We start from the raw sequence: 24,627 nt of genomic DNA, 5'->3' as shown, positions 1-24,627 counted from the left end.
TTTCATTTAGGTGTGCAACATGGCCTTCCACATACTTGTTGCAACCATTCTCTTGCATGCAGCTCACCCTATGGACTGCAGGACACAAAACTCACTTCACAGACACATAGAATTGGAAGGAAATTAAAAGACAGGCCCCTTCAAGTCTGTCATTTGATGAATGACCCTGCCCTGCAGCGCCGTCCCTGAAGCACTCTGAATTTATACCAGTGTGTGGCAGTTCAAAGAACTCAATCCTAAATTCATTGGTTTTTAGATAATTGGCAGAGTTCCCTCGTCAGCTCCCCTGGGTCTGTTTTGTATTGTTGTAGACTTTTCATTTTTGTCTTTGGCGCCTACATTTCCTTCAGATCTTCCTTCCCTATTAGCTCTTCCCTAAGGAAGGGGATTCCAAATGGGAAAGCATCTAATTAGACAGCACAGTACTTGTGAGGACCTGTTGCTAATGGATCAGTCATGATGCTGTTTCCTTGCGTCTGCCTCTTCTGGCGACAGAATGTTCTAGGATCTACTTTTTATATTTGGACATTATTAGAGGACATTTGGCGTAGGTTTCATTGTTTAGGGGTTGTGTTGAGTAGTTGATCGTGTGTATTAAGGGAACATTTATTCCAAGAGGAGATACTAGAATGGCACTGAGTTGGAAATTATTTTAAAGCCCCAGTATAAACATGGCAGTAGGAAGTTGTTTCACAAATAAATGACCCCCGAACTGAGTGGCACTCAACAACTTCTTGGAGTCAGGAATTTGGCAAAGACACAGTGAGGTCAACACTTCTCTGCTTCAAACTGTCCTCACATGGCTGGGGGTGACAACTGCTGGGGGCTGGAACAGCAGGGGCTGTGGGTCCATTTCGATGGTGGCTTCTTCACTCTCCTGTCTGCTGCCTGAGTTGTGGGCGCAGGTGGCTCAGTGCCCGCATGTTCCTTCCAGGAGAGCTGACTCAAAGTAGCTGGGCTCGTACCTGGCCGCCTGCCTAATTTCTAAGAGCAAGTGTTAGAGTAAACAAGGTGAAGGCTGTATGGCCTTTCATGGGCTAGGACTGCAGTTCCTCTTGCAGTACTTTACGGGTTGAGGCAGTGATAGGCCCGCCCGGAGTCAAGGAAATGGGACGTATACTCCACCTCTTAAAGAATGGCTAAGCTTTTGTTTAGGGGTTTTGAAACCTTCACAGACATACGGATCTTATTCATAAAAGAAGAAATTCAAAAGGGAGTGTATACATTTGTCTGTGTGCGCATCCACCTGTTTGGACATTCTAATACCAGCAATACAAAATAAAACAGCCGCAACAAATTATACATGCTCCTGTATGATTATAGTGAAAATCATAGGAGGATAAATACCAGACATTTAGAATATGATTATTGATTGGTGTAAGGGGTGGGAAAACTTTTAAAACACCATAATCAAAAGTGAAATATCATGTTTTATTTATTACAGTAGCTTCAAAGTGGGAATCTTAATGAATGTTTAAACATGGTCCCATTAGCATAACTGAGTGCTGGTGAAAGTCCTCATTGGTATAACTCAGAAAGTGAGCTTGCCAGATAACAAGCAACATAACACGACCCTAAAACATTTTGTCATAAGATGTTTTGTCTCAGTAATTCTAATGTTACAAATTTTTAAAATAGGAATTATTTTAAGTACACAGAAGTCCATTCTGGATACATTATTTCTATTTTAAAATAGTAACCAACATTTCATATTCAGAAGAATGGTTAAATATTAGTTACTAGTGGATAACATAGTCATTAAATATCATTATGAAGATTTTTTCCATATCGCAATGTTAATTAGACAAGATGTAAATATACATGCTTGTGTGTGTATCACATACACAAGGATATATGAATGCGTGGATCTTGAATAGATACAGACAGACAGTTTTAGTTGTACATGTTTATGGGGGATAATGCTGGTGGCTACTATTGATAAGAACAATTATCTGTTATCTCCAGAGTGGTGCTGCTGAAACACACTATGTTCCTGATGCTGAGGTTGAAGTAAAATACATCTAGGTGTTTTTTAATTAAAATTTCTGTGAATCCTAGTTTGTGTGGTGAGGTCAATAGGATGACATGTTATCCATGGTGATAATTCTGGCTGTAATATGGGGTGGCATCTTCCAAATATCATCAGCTACCTAACGACTGTAATAACAACAAATCTTTGAGTTCATTATATTTCAGAAGCAAGAGCATCTCACTCTTAACAGTGTATATCCTCTATATTCAGCAGATTTTGTGTAGAGTTATTACTATTAGACTGTAAGTTACTGGAGCAAGTAACTCTTATTTGTATCCCCAGGATCTAGAAAAAAAATCCCTAGAGTAGGTGTTAATAAAAATCTTGATAAATAATCAATGCTATGATCTATTGTGCCAATGGGCAAGTCTGTAGGTCATTCTGGATCATCCCTTGGATGATCTGGTTGCCATGTAATTGTGAAGGCAACTGTATTACAAGACTTTCCTTAAACCCTTGGCATGCTTTGAGTTTCTATTCAACACTAAATATTAGTCCCACTATAGCATTAATCATTTTTGGTACCACTCAGTGATTGGTTTATTGACTTTTTATAGGTCTCTATTCACAGATATGTAATTAATAAGAAAATAATGGGGAAAAAGATGACAGTGTCCTCTATGTAATGATTGAGATAATCTTAAGGAAATCGTCAGACTCCATTTGCATCTAAAGATGGTAAAGGAGTTGGTGAAATCTCCTGTGTCTTCGTGAATCTATTATCCTCACATAGGTTTTCCCTCAGTCATGTGAATTGTTATTTGCTTCCTGGAACCAAGACTATTCCAAAACATTTGTGGAATAGACACAAATTTTGAAAAATGCTTAATTGTTGACCTGGAAAATAGAAGGTAGATCCTAGGCAATATTTGTGGGTTTACAGGTAGAAAGGAAGTAGTCACCCCTCAGTATGAACAGGGGGCTGGTCCCAGGACCCTGCAAAACATCAAAATCTGTGGATGCTCAGATCTGTTACATAAAATGGCACAGTATTTTACTGTAACCTCTGCACAATCTCCCCTATACTTTAAATCACCTCTAGCTTACTTACAATACCTAATCCAATGTAAATGCCATGTAAATAGTTGTAAATAGAATATTAATGCTATATAAATAATTGCAGGTGCAAGTGAATTTAAGTTTTACTTTTTGTACCTCTCTGGATTCCTCCCTCCCCCACAAAAAATATTTTTGATCCCTGCCTGGTTAAATCCATGGACGAGGAACCCATGGATACTGAGGGCTGACTATATCATAGCTCCAAGTTAGAATAAGCAGAGAAAAGAACCTAAGTCCTGAATTCTGCATAGAAAACTTGGCCCAATGAGCAGATGCTTACAGCCCGCCGAATGCTAGGGCTGGTGAATGTCTGATGGAGAAGCAGACCAGGGACAAATCAAAGAGTAACTAGGGAGGAATATATACGTTTTGTACATTTCAGCCCATCTTGCTGAATGTACTTCTAATTCCATCAGTTCCTGTTACCCTACCTCAAAATACCAATGCCTTCTCATTACACTTAAATTAAAAACTAAATTCTGCTGTGGCCTAAAGAGTCAAGCCCTCACCTGCTCTTCCATCTTGCCTCTCACTACCCCTCATCCTCTGTGATTTGCCCTCATCACCCCAATCTCTCTTCCTCAAACGTACTGGGGTGCTTCTTCCATTAGTTGTATGACCCAGGTTTTTCTCTGTCCGGGAAACTTCCCATCTCGTTATCTGCATAGTTCCTAAGCATTCTTTCCATTTCTGTTGCATTTTCCATTCCAATGGAAAGCCTTTCTTGCACTTTACAGGTCAAACTCCACCCATGATATGTCCTGAAAAGAACACCCACACATACTTCCTGAGTGACCACAACTGCAATTCTATACAGTCCTCAGTTGGGTTCCCCGGAAGTGAAATCTGAGGCAGGTACACATTTTCGCTTAGGCGGTTTTTTGGGGACAATGAGAGTGAAGGAGGCAGGACATGAAAGGAAGAAAATTTCAAAAGCAAAAAATGTAGACTTAGCTAGAGACAAGCCTTAATTTCTTCTGAAGGTTCTGAGTACAAAATTCACCACAGGGTTAGTCCTACCCTGTGGCAAGGGAGCAGCTTTTTGTACCACTCTCTCAGTCAGCCTTGGCCGTTGACCAGCTGTGCCTGAGAGGTGCTGCTACACTCTGGAGCTGATTGGCCCGAGTGTGGCCAGGAGCGGTTGTCTGAGAGGAGGGCACTGTGCTCAAAGTACCAGGAGGGAGGATGGATGATTACATCAGCGGGTGAAGGTGAGCTAGGCAGGGCACCAGCAGCATTCACTACATGTCTATCTGGCTGTTCCTTTTGGCCATGAGTACCTTCCTAAATCCACAGAAAACAGACCCCATGAAAGCAAAGACGGTGTCTGGGTCTGCCATTGTACTCCATGCACATAACACTCTAATAGGCACTCAATAATTTGTGACTCAGTAATTAGTTACTTAAAGAAGGAATAGACCGCTTGTTGCCTTGATGTGGGAAGTCTACAAAAGAGAAAACTGTAGGAAATACAGTATAAAATTTTATACATAGCGTGTGGAGATGGCTGGTCCAGAGAAAAATCATTGCCTAGAAACCCAGTAACACATCAACAGTATCCCCTCACCAAGGGAATTAAGTTTACTCATAGAAACTCATAGCTGAAAGGAGCTTCCGAGGTACTGAGTCCAATTCCCAGTATAAGCTGGGTATTTCTCTTCTATGTGTCTTGTAAACAAAAATGTCCCTGCCTGAACCATTGCTGATGAAATACCCAATGGAAGTGGTGGGGGAGCCATTACCTTACAGACCTCTGCTGTTGGACAGATACAAAATTTAGTCCTACGTCCAGAAAACAAGTAAAATCCAAACTCTCAAAGTTTGGAAGGTTTTTTTTTGGGGGGGGGGGGGGTTGGCTTTTTTGTTTGTTTTTTTACCACATCTGTAATCTAGACAGCAAATAGCAAATGACTCTTAAAATTCATAGACTTCTGCCCTAAGCTAAAACTCAATATTATCTTACCTTAATATAGTTAGCTCATTTAACCAATGCCTTATCAGCCTGTACACATCACAAGGAGAAAATGCAAAACTTATCAAAGATAATTTAGTCCAACAGTTAGAAATCTTTGGGTAGATGTGTTTGTTCCCAGAAAGAGATGCAAACTCGTGTCATTTGGGGGAGAAAGACAGTGCCTGTGTCTCCTACTCCTCACAAGTGGGAGACCGTGATTACTAACATGCCTGGGCATGTCCCTGCCTTGCCCACGTGTAACAGGATCTTCCCTGGAATAGCACCCCATTCAGCCACTCCCGATCAGTCACCATCGGCAATTGTGCAGGACCTACATGCTGTCCCTGCTGGAGGGGAAAAGCACAGAATTTGACCTTGCTACCTAACAGGATTGTTTATATAGCCTTCCTTCCTGGGCTGCAGGTTCTTCAGATGCCAAGCGACAAAGCTAGTTTGCATGTTCTCCCACGCACTTCTTAGAAAAGCAAGAGAAAGCATCCCCACCACCACCATCACCGATACAATAACAGAACAATAATGATGAAATAGAATTGTAAAACAAACAAAGCTGAGAGCGCCAAAGTCCCACGTTCTACTCTATCAAGCAATCGGGTAAGGGTCACACACACTTCACCCCCTTGCTCTGTGCAGGCTTTTATTTATTTCTTCTGATATGTGTGTTCTAGCTTTTTTTTTTTTTTTCACCACTGACTGTTCGTTGATTTTCAGTTCATTAAATGTGTGCTTAGCTGTAAATCACAAAAGAAAGTAATTCCTAAGCAAAATTAGTCTATGAAGAAACACACACACTAAAGACAAATAAACATAATGACTGGATGCCCGGGGCTAGAGTTTTTATTAGGAATACTGCCCAGAAAATAAAACGACACAAGTTGATAATGGTCCACCTTTTTTCCTAGTATTTCTAAATCAGTAAGTAAATTACATGAGATTATTCAGAGCAACAAAGGCCAAATTAATGTTCACCCATTTTTCCCAAATGTGATGGAAGAGAATTCCCACAACGCTTTAATTACCTCGAGGTATCGCCATAGCCTTATTCAAGTAGAATATGTTTTCAGTTTGAGTTCTTTAGAATAAGGTCCCTCCAGCATACTAAAAGATTCAAAAATTTGAGAACTGAGCTCAACAGTATGTTTCAAATTTGTCACTATTATTAAATCAGTTTTCATTTATTCTTCCCCTAATGCATGAAGATTCAGGATCCCCAACCTTCCTCTCCTAGATGCAAGGATGCCTTTGCCTATGATCTTTGTCAAAAGCATAATATCAGCATCCGAACATTCCTTCCTTTCCAGTCTGCCTCGGTATCTGGAGCCTTCATCCTACCCCCATGATATCCAAGGTCCAGATTAGTTTCAAAAATTGGCAAAACTGTATCCATCTCCTACCTGTTTCCCTAAACACATAGCTGAATAGCTACAACTTTTCAAGGGATCTTCAGCAAAATAACTGGGGAGTGAATATTGTTTCCTTTACACATTATGCATCTGGGATGCCTCAGTATCCATTGTCTCCAAAAAGCTTAATTCCTCATTTACAGAGGGTATTTTAAAAGTCGACTGTGTTTTCTATTATTTACCTATGGCATCATCTATTTTTTTTTTTGGTAGGTAAGACTCTTCCATTTATATGTTCTTAAATGAAGAAACACTCAAGAAAATTCTGAGTCCTAATGATATTAAATATTAGAAGCAGAATATGAAATCCTCCAAAGCCAAGCACATGAAGTTCTTTTGCCTAAGATACAAGCATTCTTTTGAAAATATTTTTAAAATCTGAATAGTTTATTGTAGGCTGCATGGGTAAATGAAAAATGACATTTTTGTGTTCCGTTGAACTTTCAAGGAAAACTAGAACTGATTCTTGTTAACAAAATGGCCAGAAGAGGTTAACAGAATGTGGCATGCTTCACCATCTGTCCACCCTTGTATTCCTCTCCTTTTATTTACATGTTAACTGTTGAAAGGAAACTGTCTATTTTCTATTAGACGTTTTCCACAACGGTTGCCTTTTAAAAATTCTAATTATCTCTTTACTACTCCTATAGTTAACTACTTCTTAGACTCCAAGAAAGTTAGAAAGATAGAAAAAGGTAACAGATTTGGGGCTAGACAAGACCTCATTTCTTTTTTTTTTTAATTTAGATAGAAGACTCTTCTATTTATTTCATCTTGGTGACTTATTTTAAATTACCTAAAACTCTTGTACATCTTCTGTAAAAAGGAAACAATAACTTCTGTGAAAAGCTGGCATTCAAATTAATTGGGAAAAAAAACATTTAGAGAGCCTAGAACATGACATGGAACATACTCTAAATTCAGCAAATATTATCTCCCTCTTTCCCTTAAAAAATACATTAATATCAGAAAAACACCAGATGCTAATGATTCTTAAAAATTATTTCTAAAAATATGGAATTCCTTATATTCCAAGTCTCATTAGTTCTCCTTATGTATCAGCTTCATGATACGTTTTAAAAATTATCAGTTCATTCATACATTTGTTCACTTACATTCACTTATCTAACAAAATCTTTTAAACTATTACTATTGTGACCCAGGGATATAAAAGTTTTGAATAAGATAGTGTATTAATTTGCTAGAGCTAGTACCACAAATGGAGTGTCTGAAACAACAGAAATGTGTTGTCTCACAGGTCTAGAGGCTAGAAATCTGAGATCAAAGTGTTGGCAGGGTCTGTTTCTTTTGAAAGCCGTGAGGAAGGATTCTGTTCCAGGCTTCTGTCTTTGGCTTGCAGTCTTCTGTGTTCACAGGATATTCTCCCTGTCTCTCTCCAATATTTCTCTCATTCTATAAGGAAACCAGTTACCTTGGATTAGGGCCTGCCTTAATCATCTCATTTTAACTTGATTACCTCTGTAAAGACTCTCTCTGTCTTGTAAGAAAGGTTGTATTATGAGTCACTGGGCATTAGGATGTCAACATAAAATTTTGTGGAGGGCAGAATTTACCCCTAACAGAATCAAGAACTTATACTACTGAGATAACCAAAAATAAATGTCCATAAACACTCAAATGTTACCCAGGATGGACTCTGTTCAAAGGAGTTATGCCTTAAATGAGCAGAAAGAAGAGGTTGGATAGTTAACAATTTATTGTTTTCTATCATTAAAATAAAGACTGAATTCCTTTTTACAAGATAGCTCAGTGAAATCAGTTCTGTTCTCCAGCATGCCCACCCAGATCCCCCAGGCACCTGCTTCCCAGATCTCACTCACGGGTCCTGATCTGGTGATTCCTGTTATTTTTGCAATGGAAACTCAAAAAGGAAAGAATCTAGAACCCTTTCCCTTCAAAAATACATATAAAGTTTTCTTTCAAACACCATAATTGCCAGTGTTCCGTGATGATTATTTGTCCATGTGGAGTCTAATCTTACTTTAAAAAGACAAAATGTCTACTGTCTTTAAACATTAAAATCAAGCAAACACTCTCCAGGAGAACACAGAGATAATTACAGAAGGAAGCAACCAAAGTGGACCCTGGCAAGGAATTTTATCAAGGAATTTAAACTCTCTATAACATATGAAAGTCCTATCTTTGGTAGAACCAATTAATCTCTATGAAAAAAATTTTAAAGTAATTGTTTAGACTAGTCTTTATTAATTCTTAGAGAAATGTGCCAGATACTTGATATTTTAATCATATGAAAATGTCCATCTTTCCCTCCATTATGAAGGAGGTTCACAGTAACACAAAGGTATAATGCAGTTTAACTTACAAATTACTTTGCAACTCTAGAAATGCATTTTTAAAAATCAGCAACATAAGCCAGAACAGGACCCTGCAGACTTTGGGAGGCATTTTGTTTGTCATTTCCTTTGCTCCTTTCTTTGTGTGTGTAATCACACCTGTAAATATGCAGAGCTCCTTTCACGGGGTAGATGTCACAGGGGTCTCTTTCCTTCCTCCCTCCCCACTCTCCTACATCAGGATGTTCACTATGAATCACATGTAATGCAGAGATGTTCTTCCCATCACTCCACCCACGTCACCATAGCTTAAGACACGCTGAAATCCCAAAAGTTACTATGCGCTCAGCATCGTCTTCTGTAGATTCCTCCTTTCAGTTTCTTTCCCTGACACTTTTCAAGAGAGAGATCGTACTTTGGACACATTCTAAAATTTAGCTCCAGGCATCTCCGTGCCTCTTCCTAATTAACCTCCTTTCCCCCCGTTGGTATTCATTTTTATCTCCAGAGTAAAGGACATTCCTTCTTTCCCACCCACCACTCTGAATAAATATTCTTTGAGGTTTGTTATAAAAGTCTTTCCTTAAAAAAGCACATGTATATGCTTTCAACCTGACACACTCATACCCAACTTAAAAGTAGTCTCTTTGCATTAGTTAGGGGAAAGTCTATCACTTAAAGGCACGACATCAAGACTTCACTTACGTAGCATCCAAGAGCTGAAAATACAAACTCAAAAGCCTAGCAATTAATTCCACTCATAATCACGCAATGAAAATTCATGAATATGACTACTAACACACATAACTAGGGTGTTCACAATAGCCTTATTTGTAATTATCAAGACTGGAAACACACAGACCCAGTAACAGTGGAATAAACACATGAATCGTGTATTTCTGCACACAGTGGAATACTGTAGAGCAATGAGGGGAAACAAAGGAGGACTGCATACTTACAGGGGCTGTTCGAGGTGCTCCTTGCATCGGGACTGGAGGAAAGTAAAGAGGAGAAGCAAAATTGGACATACAGAGAAGTCAGCCTTGGAGCCAGTCTAGCAGAGTCTTTGAACAACCCTGAAAAGGGCTTTAAAGAACGAATGGCCTGCCAGCGATGTGTGGGATTAGGGCACGAGGGCTGACCCTACATGACCCTACGTGGATCAGTCATTGGATGCTGGCCACCCTGGAGAGTAGCCAAGGCCTTAGGTGAGGAGCCTTTCTTCAGCTGAGCCAGTTTCAGATGGAAGATGAGAGCTCTTTGCTGGCAACACCCACAGCTGTTAAGAAATAAGTCCTTTACCCCTGGAGGGGCTTCTGGGTGTGGGTGGTGGGTCACAGTATCCACTCTGCTTCAGCAACACTATGGATGAATCTCAGGTATAGAATCCTGAGTGAAACGACCTGGGTGCAAATGAGTAATACTATATAATTTCACTGATATAAAATACATAAACAGGTAAAAGTATTGTATTTGGTTAGAATCCAAGATAGTGGTTTGTGCTGAAGTTTAATGAACAGAAAGGATTATTTATAAGGGTCCCTTTCTTGGGTGTATTCAGCCAGTACGTAAGTACTAGTTGGGATGCATATTTAGGATTATAGAATCTCTGTGTGTAACTGTAACCTACCAAGGTGAGACTGGGGAGGTTTCCTATAAGGAAACAGGAAAGCCTGCCTTAAAAAAAAAATTATGTATTGATCTATTGATTCATCACCTATCTGTAATGTGTGTGTGTATGTATTAGGGATGGAAAGTACAGTATTTCTTTCATTTCTGCTCTTCATTGCCATATTTTTAAAAAACTGTTTGCAGTGAATCCTGCACTTTCTGCATTTTCCATTCTTAGAAGCAGCCAAACCAGGATTTTCTGCCCTGCGTCGTGTTTTAGCCTAAAGTAGCTCAATATCACAACTGAGAACAGTTAGGTAGGATTAGAAGTTCTGGTTCAAACTGAAAAGATGATCTCCAGAACTCTGAGACACATTTATCACTAATTCCCCATCTAGGAATAAATACATAAAAAAGAGACTTCTGGGTGTCAAAAGGATGTACATATTTTATATTCATTTTCATCGGTTCAGGAAATAACATACATGCCTAATTTTATACACTCACACACACTGTACAGTCTCTACTACTATATGTAAACAAAGATGAATGTGGTTTACAGTTTTGGCTCTTGAACAGCTCTTACTCCAACAGGAGAGACAGATAGGTTAAGAGAGGATTATCATATCACAGAGAATCTTAACCTGAAGTTTACTGACCCGTAAGTGGAAAAGGAGACCATAGCTGACATCTGTGTTTATATCAAAATAGCCTATTAGCTTCTGAGAGGTCATGCTATATGCAAGCACAACATCTATTTAGAGCATAACTATTTGCCTCATCTCCTTACCCTTTTAGCTGGAACATGAGCATGCGCGCACACACACACAGCGGGGAAACAGACTTGGAAAAAAATTGGTCCAAATAGCAGAACACTGCTGTATATAAATCACAGGAGTCCCAGATAGTAACTCAGACTTCTGGAATGTTTTATCTGTAACTGGCCTCCTTCTAAAATGCTTGCCCAGGCTACTACTCAAAGATCTCAGCTATCTAAATCTTACTTATATTTCATTAATCTGATCAACTTAAACAAAGCCTCTTCACTGGCAATCTTCTCATCAGTGCCCCTGGTGAATATTTCTAGTGATCAAGAAACTGTTGGTTAGTCCTAATAATATTCGAAATCCTTTTTAACTCAATACTCTAGTCAGCCACGGCCAATTGCCAGGCGTTGGCTCGTAATATGCCACCTGTTGGCCACTGCTTCTCGCATCTAGGTTTAGAGAAAGCAAATCTGACCTTTAGGAATTGAGTATGGACTTGAGAATAAATTATAAGTGGATTGTCAAGTAGGCATATTCTTTCCACAGTAGAAATAAAATATTTTCTGAGCCTAGGATGTTTGGGGACATTTTTATCTTCGAGGATGTAGTTTGTAAGCTCTATGTGTGTGTTACTATTTCCCAAACCGCCACTATGTGTCAGCTCCTGGAGAAATGAAGACAAATAAGGACATACTCATGGCCTCGAAGACCTTGCAGTCTCACACCTGAGCCAAATAAACTCAGTAATGGTGAGATGCTGGTCATATGGGAACTTGGCCATTGGCAGGTATGAGGCACTATGTACTGCTTACAGGGGGCCTAGGAACTCTGTCAAGGGGTGGAGATATTATTGGTCTCATTAAGGGATACTTTACAGAAGTGATCCCTAAACTCGCTTGACATTTGGGAGTTAAATAAGAGCAAAAAAGGAGAAGGGATTCTAGGTTAGGCCTGGAGGCAAAAGGGGAATAGGGCCAGTCAAGCATTCAGGAAGACCTACATGCAGAATACTTGTTTGAGCCCACAGATTGATATTCAGCAAAAAACTTGAGAAAAGTCACTCTACTTAGAGCTGAATCCATGTCAAAACTGTATTCCAGCTTCCTTCTCCTGGACAAGTTGCCTTGTCTCCGGTTACTGAAAAATTACATTCTACAGCTTTCTTTCTCCAGTATTGACAAATGGTTAAATGGAAAGGGAGGTCAAAAAAGAAAATCAATGTGATTTCACACAGTCCTCATTACTAGGTCAACCATGTCTTCCCTGTGCATACTCAAGCTGGTTTCCTTGCTCTTTTAAAAGGTTGCCTGCTGGCTGAACTGTCAGCTCAGGGAGAGAAAAAAAATTAGTTTTCAAAATCTATCTACAATAAAAAAGTAGCGGAAAACCTCACACACACACCACATCTATGGTTCTATTTTTAATTATCATCATCAAAGCAAAACCGAGAAGGAACCACTAATTGTCTAGTCATTTCCTTTTAAAATAAAGAACCATAAAGATTTGCAGCTGGAAGGGTCTTTAGGGATCATCCATGTCAAACATCCTTTCTCCTTTGATTTTATAAAAATGGAAATCGGTGCACAGAGAAGTCAAGTGGCTTGCCCAAGGTGACAAATTAAGCTAATGGCTAAACCTGAGCTTGGTCCCAGTAGATTGTGTTCAGGAGCCCAGGCGTTCAAATCTGCAGAGCAAGGGAGAATAGTTTATTTTGAATTACAATTTGTTATTCCTTTAAAAACAAAGCCTTTTTTAAATTTAAAATACAGCTTTTCCATGACAGTGCCATGATATCTGTTTCTCTGTGGCTATGAGTAGGGACACATACCCTTCATTCTTTAGCATCTCCAACCCAGTGACTCAACACTGGCTCTACATTAAAATCACTGCAAGGGCTTTAAAAAAAAAAATCAATGTCCAGTCTCCTGTCCCTAGAGATTCTAATTTAATTGGTCTGGGATGGTATCCTAACATCTGTATATTTAAAGTCCCTGGGGCGATTCCAATGCAAAGTCAATACAGAAAACAACAGCTTTGACCCAGCATCACAGTCAGGGTTTAGCTGTTCACAAACCTCTCCATTTTATGTGCTACCTATACTGTTAATTATTTAATGTTTTCCTCCTATTGACTAATATTTAACTTAAGTATATTTATTTTTAAAATAAATTTTATGCCACTCTGACAAATGATAAATAGTACCTATTTTAACATGAAATAAACATGATATGACCAAGATAATATTAAATACTAGATAGATATCATTGCTTACCTGAGATTTTGAGCCAAAAGCCTGTCATTTCTTTGCTAATCTTACAGAGAGCATATATAAGAATAATAGTTAAGACAGTCATATGACACCAAGACATTCTTCCTGATAGAAGCATATGGACTGACAGAAATGTGATGGTGATACCTTTCAAAAAATGCCTGGTTTCTTCAATATAAAGTCATTACACTCAATACCAGTGGTAAACATCCATGTTTTGAGAATCTGTGATTTAACACGTAAGAGGACACATGGAATTCTTTCTGTCTTTCAGCTGCAAGCGTACCCAGGCACTCACCTTTTGTCTTCGTCTTTTCCTGCTGGTCTCGGTGGGCTATGAGCCACACCACACTTTCTACGTTTGAGACTTCTAACCACATTTAAGTCCCTGGGTAGCTTGACACCTGTTTCATGAGGAACCCATAACAAAATGGGAATATGGCATGTCCCTCCCTATTTCCCTGCCCTTCCAAAATTCTAAAAGTAGCCTCCTTGATTAATTATGTATATGAAAGTTGCTTTACAGTTGGGTTTGAAAAATTCCAGGGAATATTCAAACATAGAATTTCCCATGGAAATGGGAAACCAAGTTTGTAGCTAAGTTGGCTATTTTCTGCAGTCTCAAATGAAGACATTTAATAAAATAGGCCCCCAATGAGAAGGACGGGCCCGAGGGATATGTCCCTACAAGAAAAGGGATGCCAATGAATCAGCCATCAAACCCTGAAAAGGACAATGGTGGCTTAAATACTGTGGAGGTATTAAGGGACAGGCAGTGGCAGACACTGCACAGAGGCACATGTCACATATGTATACATCAGGAATACACTCCCAAAACTTTCTGGAGAATGAATAAGTAATAAAAGTTTTGTACTTGGAGAGCCCTAGCCAGCCTTCCTCAAGGCAGATGGCCAGACCTGCCTCCCTGTGGCTGCAGCTAATCAGTTTACAAGACTAACCATTTCCATGCTGTATGTGGGTTCTTTTCTTTTTGTCTGTTTTATCTTTATTCTCTCTCTTACCTGCCCCTTTTCTTTTTTGCTTTTGCTATTTGTCCAAATTCCAAAGCCATCTCCATCATATGCTGATAAACAATTAACATTTGAAATAGCTCGTTTCCCTTGAAAAGACATATGTGTACCCTCACCCCAAAAGCCACCACTTTCCCCAAGCCTACTCTCCACAAAAAGATCAGCCTCCCTAAATCCTTCTCCCTTTCCTCCCTTGAGAGCTGATCTGCATCACGCATGGTGCTCAGATGGTCCGTAGGCTTTTACAGAACGTGCAGGACTGAAGTCTCAGATCCTGGGAGGCGAGGTGGACAAGGGAGTGTGGGGGCCGCCTCCCACTCACGATGGTAGGGGGGTAGCCTCATAGCTATAGGTCCTTCACAAACTTACCACCAGCTTGAGCTGCAGGCTCTCCAGTTTCTCTATTGAACTAAGCAAACGCTTCACAGGGACACACACACTCATTTTAAGGAAGGGGACAGTCTCACAAGGTACTTTTGTCTTCCTTGGACCTGGGGTTCTCAACCACAGTTACAAACACGTTACAATCATCTGAGAACAAGAGTACTAATAAATTAGCTCACTAGAGATATATTAAATTTGCATACTTAAGACAGAACTTGGTTTAGTTTTAAGCCACTATGTGATTTAAACGTGTAACAGGTATTATGCCTCCTATGCTTTGGAATGAGGGCACCCCCATTATTATTCATTAAGAATTGTTTTATTTATTTACTGTATTTGTTTGGTTTCCTTAATTTTTCACTCTGGTTCAGGGCAATGTATGGAGTTGTACTGGCTCTTAATGTTCTCCTAGATTCCCAAGAAAGAGCTCCAGGCGTTCTGTAATATGCACGTAGAAATAGACATAGATTCTAAAATCCAACAGTGTCCTCTTTTGTCTTGAGAAGCCAATGATCTTATGTGATCTGCTCCTTCAGACTCAACTCATATTCTTTCTTCCTTCCTTCTTAGGCTCCAAACACCTGATATTATTTCATTTTGTGGGAAAAAACAAAGCTCCATACAGTTTTAGAGACTTTCTTCACGCTGCACCATAGGCCTGAACAGTCACACCATTTTATCCTCCCCAGACACACGCACGCGCACCCTATAAATGGTGAGAGTCAATCTTCAAGTCTCAACTAAAGTATCTCTTTCTCAAAGGTCCTCCAATCTCCCCATTTCTCTCTACCACAAAAGTACAGTGTAAGGTTAATATGAGTAACTCTAAACTTACAATATCACATCTCAGTATCACAAGCATCCAGCAAAGAAAAGTTGCTTTATATGTTTTTATAAGGAAGAGAAAAAGATGAAGGGAGGGAGGGAAGAAAGAAGGAAAGCAAGCTAGCATGTTAGTGGAAGAAAGCACCTTTCACCAAAACAAGAGATCCAAAATGTCTTCCTAAAACACAAAAGAACCAAAATAACTTTGTTTTTACAGCGTCATCTGTCTTGAGTGCAGAATGTTTTTTGAGAAGCAACAGGATATCTGCATAAATTGCTACACTCTCAGACATTCCAGAGTCTTATTTATATCCACTATTAACTTAAAATAGTTTTGAATTTTTTTCATTGATTTGAACCTTAATTTATGGTGGCCGCTTTACAATAACTTGCTTCTCTTTTCATTCATACATCCATCTGTAAGAACATATTTTACACGTTACCATGTGTTACTTATGCTTAACATATTTTGATAACTTTAGCTAATAGCAGGACAATCTTGTTAGTGAACTTGGAGAGAGAAGGACAGAGCAGAAGTATTTGGATTCCTTTTAGGCTAAATGAAGGTGGTTGTATGTTTGACACACAGGCAAAGGAGAGCAATTAATTGGAAATCTGATCTATCTTATGGCTCAAATAAAGAAGAGACTTTTGATCTTAACACTTACTTATATGCTGGCCATAACAGCTGACCTGTTACTGTAAATAAATAGAAAATATTTATGGATTTGCAGCCGAGTAATGTCTACATTGTGTAAAATTTTAAACTAAAATCAGAGCATTTCTCACTATTAAAGTGAAAAACGAAACACAAAGATACCACTTTCAAATATTTTTATGTGGGGAGGAAAAGTGAGGGAGATCACGCTGCAAGGACATGACTGCTAAGGAATGCACAGCTATCACATACAGCGCTGCAATTATGAGAAAACATTTCACTTTGAGAAAAAGATGAGCAAATCTGTGACACACAGAAAAGCAGCTCTATTTTTTGTTTCTTATAAAGAAATCGTACCACTAATGCTCTTTCCCCTTGCCGTCTGCCTCTGAAATCCCCTTATCCTCTTCTGATAGACAGACACAAATTGAATTACCAAACAAGCTTTAAAAAAAAAAAAAAAACAAAACCTAGGGGCAATCAATAACCTCTTTTGTCAAACACTGTCTTGCCACTGCCATCTTGTGGAAAGGATGCTACCATGCACTTCTTCTGGCCAAATCAAGGACACTAAGTTGGTATGTTCCCAGGAGTCTGAGTTAGAAACTGCAAACCAACAGAGACTCAAAAAGAACTACGGAGGGAAGGCCTCTTCTGAGCTTCTAGTGAAGGCATCAGTGAACTATATGCCAGTATATATACACATACGTATATGTGTCTATCTCTCTCTATATATTTAAATAGTTTAAATGCTCAAATATGCACTTTTAAATAATTGATGTCACCCAGTAGAAGATCAGCAGAGACCTCCACAGCTTCTTTTGAATGTATATATGTATGTATATATGTAGTTATATACATATATACACACATACATATGAGTATAGATCTGTGTAACATATAATTATATATATGCTCATATATAATTAAGTAATTTAACAAGTATTTATCACAGATTACAAAGTAAAACTTGTAGCAGGGCCCCCATATATATTAAATTCACTATGAACACTATGATGCGATAATGTGAAGCAATACATCATATATTATTTTTTGAATTCTAGGAGGCTATACAGCCAAATATTCCTTGTGGTTTGACAAGTGACTGATATTTCGCATAATTCTAACTGCCTCACCACCTCCCACCTGAGCTTCATCCCCACTTTTTCCTCTTTTCATCCCATCCCTGCTGCAACTTGTGTATAAACGGGTAACAGACATAACTGTCAATACTGTGCCTACGGGGAAAGATTCCTGCTTCTCCTTCCCAACTGAGAGACACATTTCATTTTGGAATTCTAAACAGTCCCTATCACCTTCACCACACTCTTGACTCTGGCATGCCCATCACACAGCGATGCTCAAGAGCAAGGTTTCTCGCAGGAGGAGCACTACTGACCCGGTGGGTGAGGTAAGTCTTCATGGCGGTGGCGGTGGAGGGGGCTGTCCCATCCACTGCAGAGTGTCTCCAGAACCCCTAGCCTGTCCCCACCAGATACCAGTAAACATGCCCATCCTCAGCCACAGCATGAAAGCCAAAAAATGTCCCCTTGTTCTGCCATATGCCTTTGGGTGGGGGTGGGGGCAGACAAACCATCCATGGTTGGGAACAGCCCCTCTAGGGAACTGAACTGGCTATTCTGTTAATAGATTCTGTCCTCTCCCTTATCTTCCAAGCTTCCCTCACTTCTTGTTCATGTCATTTCTCTCACCTCCAATGCGCAAACACTTCAAGTTCTTTAAGATCCGTAAAGCCAGTGGTTCTTTTTGTGATACTTAATCTTTGGTTATATAGTCTTGGAATATTTTCCTCTCTCTCATTAGACAACAGCTTCCTTATGAGGCCGCCAAAAAAAAAAAAAAAAAAAAGGCTCCGTTCTTTCTTTTCTCTCAGGCAGCATTTCCTAAAATGTGTTTCCCAGAGCACCGGCACAAGCCATTTGGTGTCTGTAAATCTGTTGTGTGTGCCTGGGTGCACACTTGAACTTGTGTGTGTGTGTGTGTGTGTGTGTGTAAAAATTTTTAGAGCCAAAGTTTGAAAATGGTCAAATCACATCTCCAGCATGGACTTCTACAACATACGCAAACATATCAAAGGCTGTCAGAACCCTTTAATTAGCAAAACTGTTTAAAACAGTTGTTTTTCCCCCTCAAATGATGATCTCAATGCATAAATAAATTGATCAGAGAGCGCTAGTCAGAGTATTTTCATTCAATCTTTTTCCCTCTTGGCTTCTGGAAGATCATCAGAATATTTTTTTTAGGCTCATATTAATTTCTCTTGTTTGAGAGCAGTGTGTCAGTGAACATTGTTATTGGTTACTTCAAAACAAGTCTAGTTTTGAACTGTGACTGCAGTGTCCAAAGGTGATGATGAAGTTAGAGGCAGAGAGGAAAAAGAGACAGGAAATAAAATATTTGAAGGCACTTGACTTTGTTCACAATGTGAAAAAGAAGAAATTTCCAGATCATAGTGTGGTGGAGAAAAGACTGGCTCAGGTGTCCAGATAACATGTTTATCATTAAACCTCTGCCTAAATATTGATTAATATTAGGAAAACAATACTTTTCCGGGAGAGTTTCACCATCTGTAACATGAAGAGATTGGAATGTTTAACTCTTAAACTTTTCTAAGCTTTTAAATTGTTTAATGGTAAAATTAATGCCGGGATGGTTGAGTTGGGGGCACAGTTGGACCAAGTGATTCTGTACTTCATCCTGGCTGGGTCTTCAGTCATGGGGGTATTCTGTACTTGCAGGAGGTAACTACTGAAATCAACTGAAGGGCTACTGGGGGCAGAAATCTGAGAGAGGGGCTGTGGACAGAGGGAATCCCAGGGATGTGGAACTTGCCAGCGTTGGGGGGATTTAAGAACTGGAGGGCAGATACGAGGCAAGCTGCGTGAACAGGTACTTTTGTCTTTCGTGATCCCATCTCTCCATTTAGATGGGCAACCTCTATTTCTTATCAAAACTTGATCTGAAAAAGATATGGTTAGCTAATAGTATGAAGGTAGAAGCCACTAACACTAGCTTGAAAGGAGGCTTCTTCTTAAGTCAAATTAAATCTAAAAATTAGGGGGGAAAAAGATCACATCTGGCAGATTCTCAAAGAAATGAGAAAAATGTTTTTTTGAGGTCAGAAAATTCTACTCCACCTGCTCAGACCAGTTGTTATAATAGGAGAGGAAATGTCTATATATCCTCTGTTTGTTTTAGATGCAACCCTTGTCTGTATTTCCACCCAGGGATTTAGAAAATAGGACACAATACATCTACAGTGTCACATGCAATTAGTACCCTGGTGAATTGCTAATGAGGCAGCTCCAGCTCCAAAGAGGCATTTTAAATAAACCCAAGAATACATCACATCTTCACAAATTGCTCTTATAAATTAATAAGTACACACGCATGCATACAAAAAATGAAAATAAATTATGGAAACAAGCCTTGAACAGCACCATGTGCAAACCGGGTTAGGTGCTAAGAAAGAGGCAAGAGGGAGGCCCCACGGTCCTGATGGTGGTCACAGAGCTCCTTACTGCAGGATCAGACACAGGACCTCTCACTGGAATATGGAAGTCAGGAGAAAACCATTCTGTTTAGAGGGTCAGGCTCAGCTGGGGAGAGGACAGGGAGGATCAGAAGAGGAAGCGATCAGCTCTCACAGATGGGGCAAGCTGGCCTTTGACGGAGTACCAGGATTTTCATAGGCAAAAGGGACAAGGGTGTTTCAGATAAAGAAAATAGCTGGAACAAAAGCAGGCAGGTATAAAAAGATATTCGAGGGAAAAGAAAACCCCTCCAGAAAGACACAGAATGCTAAGAACTTATTTGCCTAAAAGGTGGCACTAGAGAGAAAGTTTTGGCCTCGAAAATTTTGCAACTTAAAGAGCGGTACATAGACTTTTGTACCCGATTGTAAACGAAGGTCCCAACCTGAACCAGTTACAACATAAGCAAAGAGGAAATCACACAAATCTGCATCTTAAATTTTTAATGCTGAGAACCCCTGTGGATCACATCTCATTTTAGAGCCGTATCAAATTAACTGGGCAAGTGAAACTTTAGAACAGTGCTGTCCAATGGGTATCTGTGAGACAAAGTGAGTCGTATATGTAATTTTAATTTCTATAGTAGCCACCTTAAACAGGGGGAGAAAGGTGAAATTTAACAGCCAATCTAATCAATAAAATATATCTAAAATATAATTTTCCTGCATTAAATAAATATACAATGATTAATGAAATATTACATTCTTCTGTCAAACTAAGTTACTGGGGTCCATCATGTTCTACTCTGACTGCATGTCTAGATTTGAACAGGCTACATTTCAAATACTCAATAGCCACATGTGGCTGACACTGGACAACACTTGCCCCTGCTGGGTAAGAAAAAGTGATCAAAATTCAGCTCATCGTGATGCAGGCTACATTCTTACTTCCCTTTCTACATTCACGTGAAGTTTCTCCATTCTACTCTGTTCTTAGAGTCTGAAAGCTTTGCCGTAAGTGAGTGTTGAATTTTTTCAAATGCTTTCTTCTACTTCTGTTGACTGGAAAGCTCTTCATTCTCTCTCATTTCCCTCTCATATGTGTGATATAATTCAGCAGTGAGTTATCAAACATATGAGTGATAATATAGAGAAGATTTAAGAAAATGTTTGGGTAAGATTAGTACTATTTGTTCTACAAATATTTGACTTGGATTGCATATGACTCTAATCTGGGACTGAGGTTTTCTTTTCTTTGTGAGGTTTATAATCAGAAATTCAAGTTCCTTAGTACTAATATTATTCCTTTCACTTTATATTAGTCTTGCTAAACAGTGTTTTTAGAGAATGCATCCATTTTTAAACTCTGGCAGCGCTAGCTAGGGCTTGTTCATGTTAACAGGCACCAGATGCTTCTCCTTTACTTCTCATAGTCAGTTCCCTTCTTTTGAGATCATCTACCCATCAGTAACTTCGTACTCACCTTGGACCGAGCCCATCAAAGGCTCTGTTGGCAATGTCATTGGGACCATTTGCCACCTAATTAATCTAACTTTGTGGTGCCTCAGAACAGCACACACACCGCCTTAATTGCTCCAAGCTCACACCCACTGGGGACCACAAACAGAGAATAAGCAGACTGGATGCCCCCTGCAACTCCTGTATTAGCATCATTTACTGCAAGATTAATGAGAGAAGCTGAGAAAGCCAGAAGTGTGGAATAAAACCATAGGTTTGGGTTTTAGAAAACCTCCCATGCCACTTAAATAGAGCAACTATTTCACTCTTAAAAGCGTAGGCTTTTGGATAACATTAGGACATTAATTCTTCCCTTACATACTTGTGACACGTTATTTTCAATGAACTTTACAGAGCTTAAAACGTGAAAATAGCATTGATTAAAAAGAATCTCAAAATGGAAACTTCCTTCAATGTTTAAAATGCAATTTATATGGAGTAATCATATATGTGTGTGTGTGTGTATATATCTGTTGCTGTTGAGGACATAATTTATTATGTTTAATATGTCAGATGCACTGATTCTGAAAGAAATAATGTTTAGAGCTTAAACATTTCTTAAAATAACCATAGTAACAAATGACTTGGCAAAGGAGAAAATTATCAATGACTAAGAAAATTCAACCAGAAAACACAAATCAACAAAAACACCAACAAAAAACAAACAAAAAATCTTTATGCGCTTGACATTGAATCCAGGCCCCTTGAAAGTGAAGCACTGTCATCCCAACATTTCAGTCTTGTTAAGTAAGCTGCAATATCTTTCCATTATTCTAATTATCTATCTATCTATATATATTTATACTACATATGTACCAACTCATTCCTTGAAATCAAATAATCCCTTATTGTAGCACAATTCAATTTTATTTGTGAAAATTCTACTGACTTTAAACAGCATACACATGGGAGTACTTTGAATTCACATGTAGACTGTGGTTTCACAAAACCTGATGTTTGGAGTCGTGAGTTGAACCTATAACATAGGCTTAGATCCCTGATGTTGAGGAGTAGGGCAGAGGAGAAGGAATCTCAGCCTAACTCGACCCCACTGTGTTCACAAGGAGCACATGGATAGTGGATGCCAATGTAATTTTAAACCACTGGGCCATTCAGAAGTGGCCATTTATTTTTAACCCACTTGACACTCCAATGTACCCAGAAATAAACTAGCCACCATCTGTTAGCAAAAGCTCATGGGTCAAATGATCCTCATCTGGTTTCAGTTGTAACTTTCAAGATATGTATCTTTTTATCATACATTCATAATTAAGTAATTTTATACATATAATCACAGAGATAAATTAAGTTAATTTTTATTTTTTAAATTTTTATGAGTCAGACAGCAAATAATCAGATGCAAGAGTGTGTGGAAACCTCAGTTTGTGGAGGTCCCAAAATTTGTAGAGAAGAAAGCAAAGCAGATTAGAAACCCGTATCAGGAAGAAAACCAGCTAATATAAAAGTGTTTACACCACTTGAAATGTGTGTGTGCACGTACACACACAAATGCACATACATACACATGTAAAATTACTGGTCAACCAAATAATATGATTGTAGACTTCACGGAGCTTACGTACTAGGGGGAGAGAGCAGAAAAACAAATGATTGTGATTTTAGGTACTTCAAAAATATTAAGCCAGAAAGGGTAAGGTCCTCTAAATTTTAGTGATCTAAAATGAGACTTACCATGTAAAGGGTAGGGCTCATGATGTACTTTGAAAAGATCATGATCTCTTTAAGATAATAGGCAAGGACTTTGATGTGACAGGAATGAAGGGCCTGGAGGAAGGATTAACACGAGCCCAGTGGCTTAGTGTGATGATGGGATAGGTCTGATGTGATACTCTGCAAGGTTATTATTCCCACTGTGGTCACAAGAGACCATTCCATGTCCTCAAGCAGTGGAGTGTCACACCGGCTTCATGTTTGGTAACATCGGTTTGTCCACCCTGTGGGGAAGGGATTTGGGGTAATTAGGTGGGAGATACAAGACCATTAGGTGGCTGTGTCTATAGTTTGGATAAGAAAGGAGGTCTCTAAAACTGATCTCATACAGCAGGATAGAGGGAAGTACATACACGTGACTTAGAATGGCTCAGATAACCTAAGCAGTTGGGTACAGGGTGAGAGAGAAGTTTTTACAAATAGCAAACACTTCTACCCCTCTGCATACAGAAATTTATCGGATATCCCATGCGACTACAGGTGCATATTAGATCTGGTGATATAGCAACATAAAATCTTCTGCTAAACAAACACATTCTCTTTGAATTACACCAAAAATTCTACAGTAGCCTTGTGCAAAACTGTATTCTCACGCATGCTGGTTAGGAAGGCAATTTCCTCTCTTAGAACTACAGAATTCAAGGCATTTTTCATTGAAATTACTGATCTCTGCCATGAAATGTTTCAGGAAATAATCAGTACTCCAAAAGAGAGTTTTTTCTCTTTCATTCCTCTTTTTTTAATGCAACATCTTCTAAGCACCGGCACAAAAATTATACGTCCCATACAACGTGGGTGTTCTGACGGTGCAGTCAAGTCAGATTAATTGTAATAAACAAAAATTGTCACTAAAGCTCTCAGCTCATGCCCTCTAATACTATGTGAATACGTTTTACTTCCTAACATTATGAGACAGCCGAGAGTATAATAAATTACTCACCTAAGTCCTTTGAGGATTTTTGCATAATTTACCAAAACAAATTGATTTTAGCGGAAAAGCTGCTAATTTACATGGGTAGGAAGTGTTTTCCTTGGTGTGATGAATTTAATTTCAATTTCCCTGTTTGCATGAATTCACTCCAGTAATTCATCACTGTTAGATTAAACTACAACTATGTTTTACTTGAGTAAGTCCTTAACATTCAATATATATGAATGAAAATAAATTGCCTTTATAAGTATGGCTATATAAATTAGTATATATAATACATAATTGTTAAGATATCTTTTAAATAGAATACTTTTCAAATGAATAAATAATGACATGTATAATTTTAAGATATGAGCAAAGCAGTTGAATACTCTTATTATGCTGTTTTTCAAGGTTTTTTCTTAAAGGAGAAGACACATTTATAGGTTACTGGATATGTACTAACTTACGTTCTGGATATTTTATATTTGTCACGCTGTCTTTTCTAACATCTCTATGAGGTAGGATTTACTGGCCTCTTCTGGAAATAAAGGAATCTGAAGTTAGGAAAGGAAAAACTCTTAACCTCTCTTTGTAATATAGTTGGAGTCTCACTGAGTCATGCCATCTGTCTCCAGTTACACGGCCT

The sequence above is a fragment of the Vicugna pacos genome, chromosome 9 (genome assembly GCF_048564905.1).
Source record: "Vicugna pacos chromosome 9, VicPac4, whole genome shotgun sequence".
Classification (NCBI taxonomy): Eukaryota; Metazoa; Chordata; class Mammalia; order Artiodactyla; family Camelidae; genus Vicugna; species Vicugna pacos.
The sequence above is the reverse complement of the archived record's forward strand: the minus strand, read 5'-3'. Positions refer to the sequence as shown.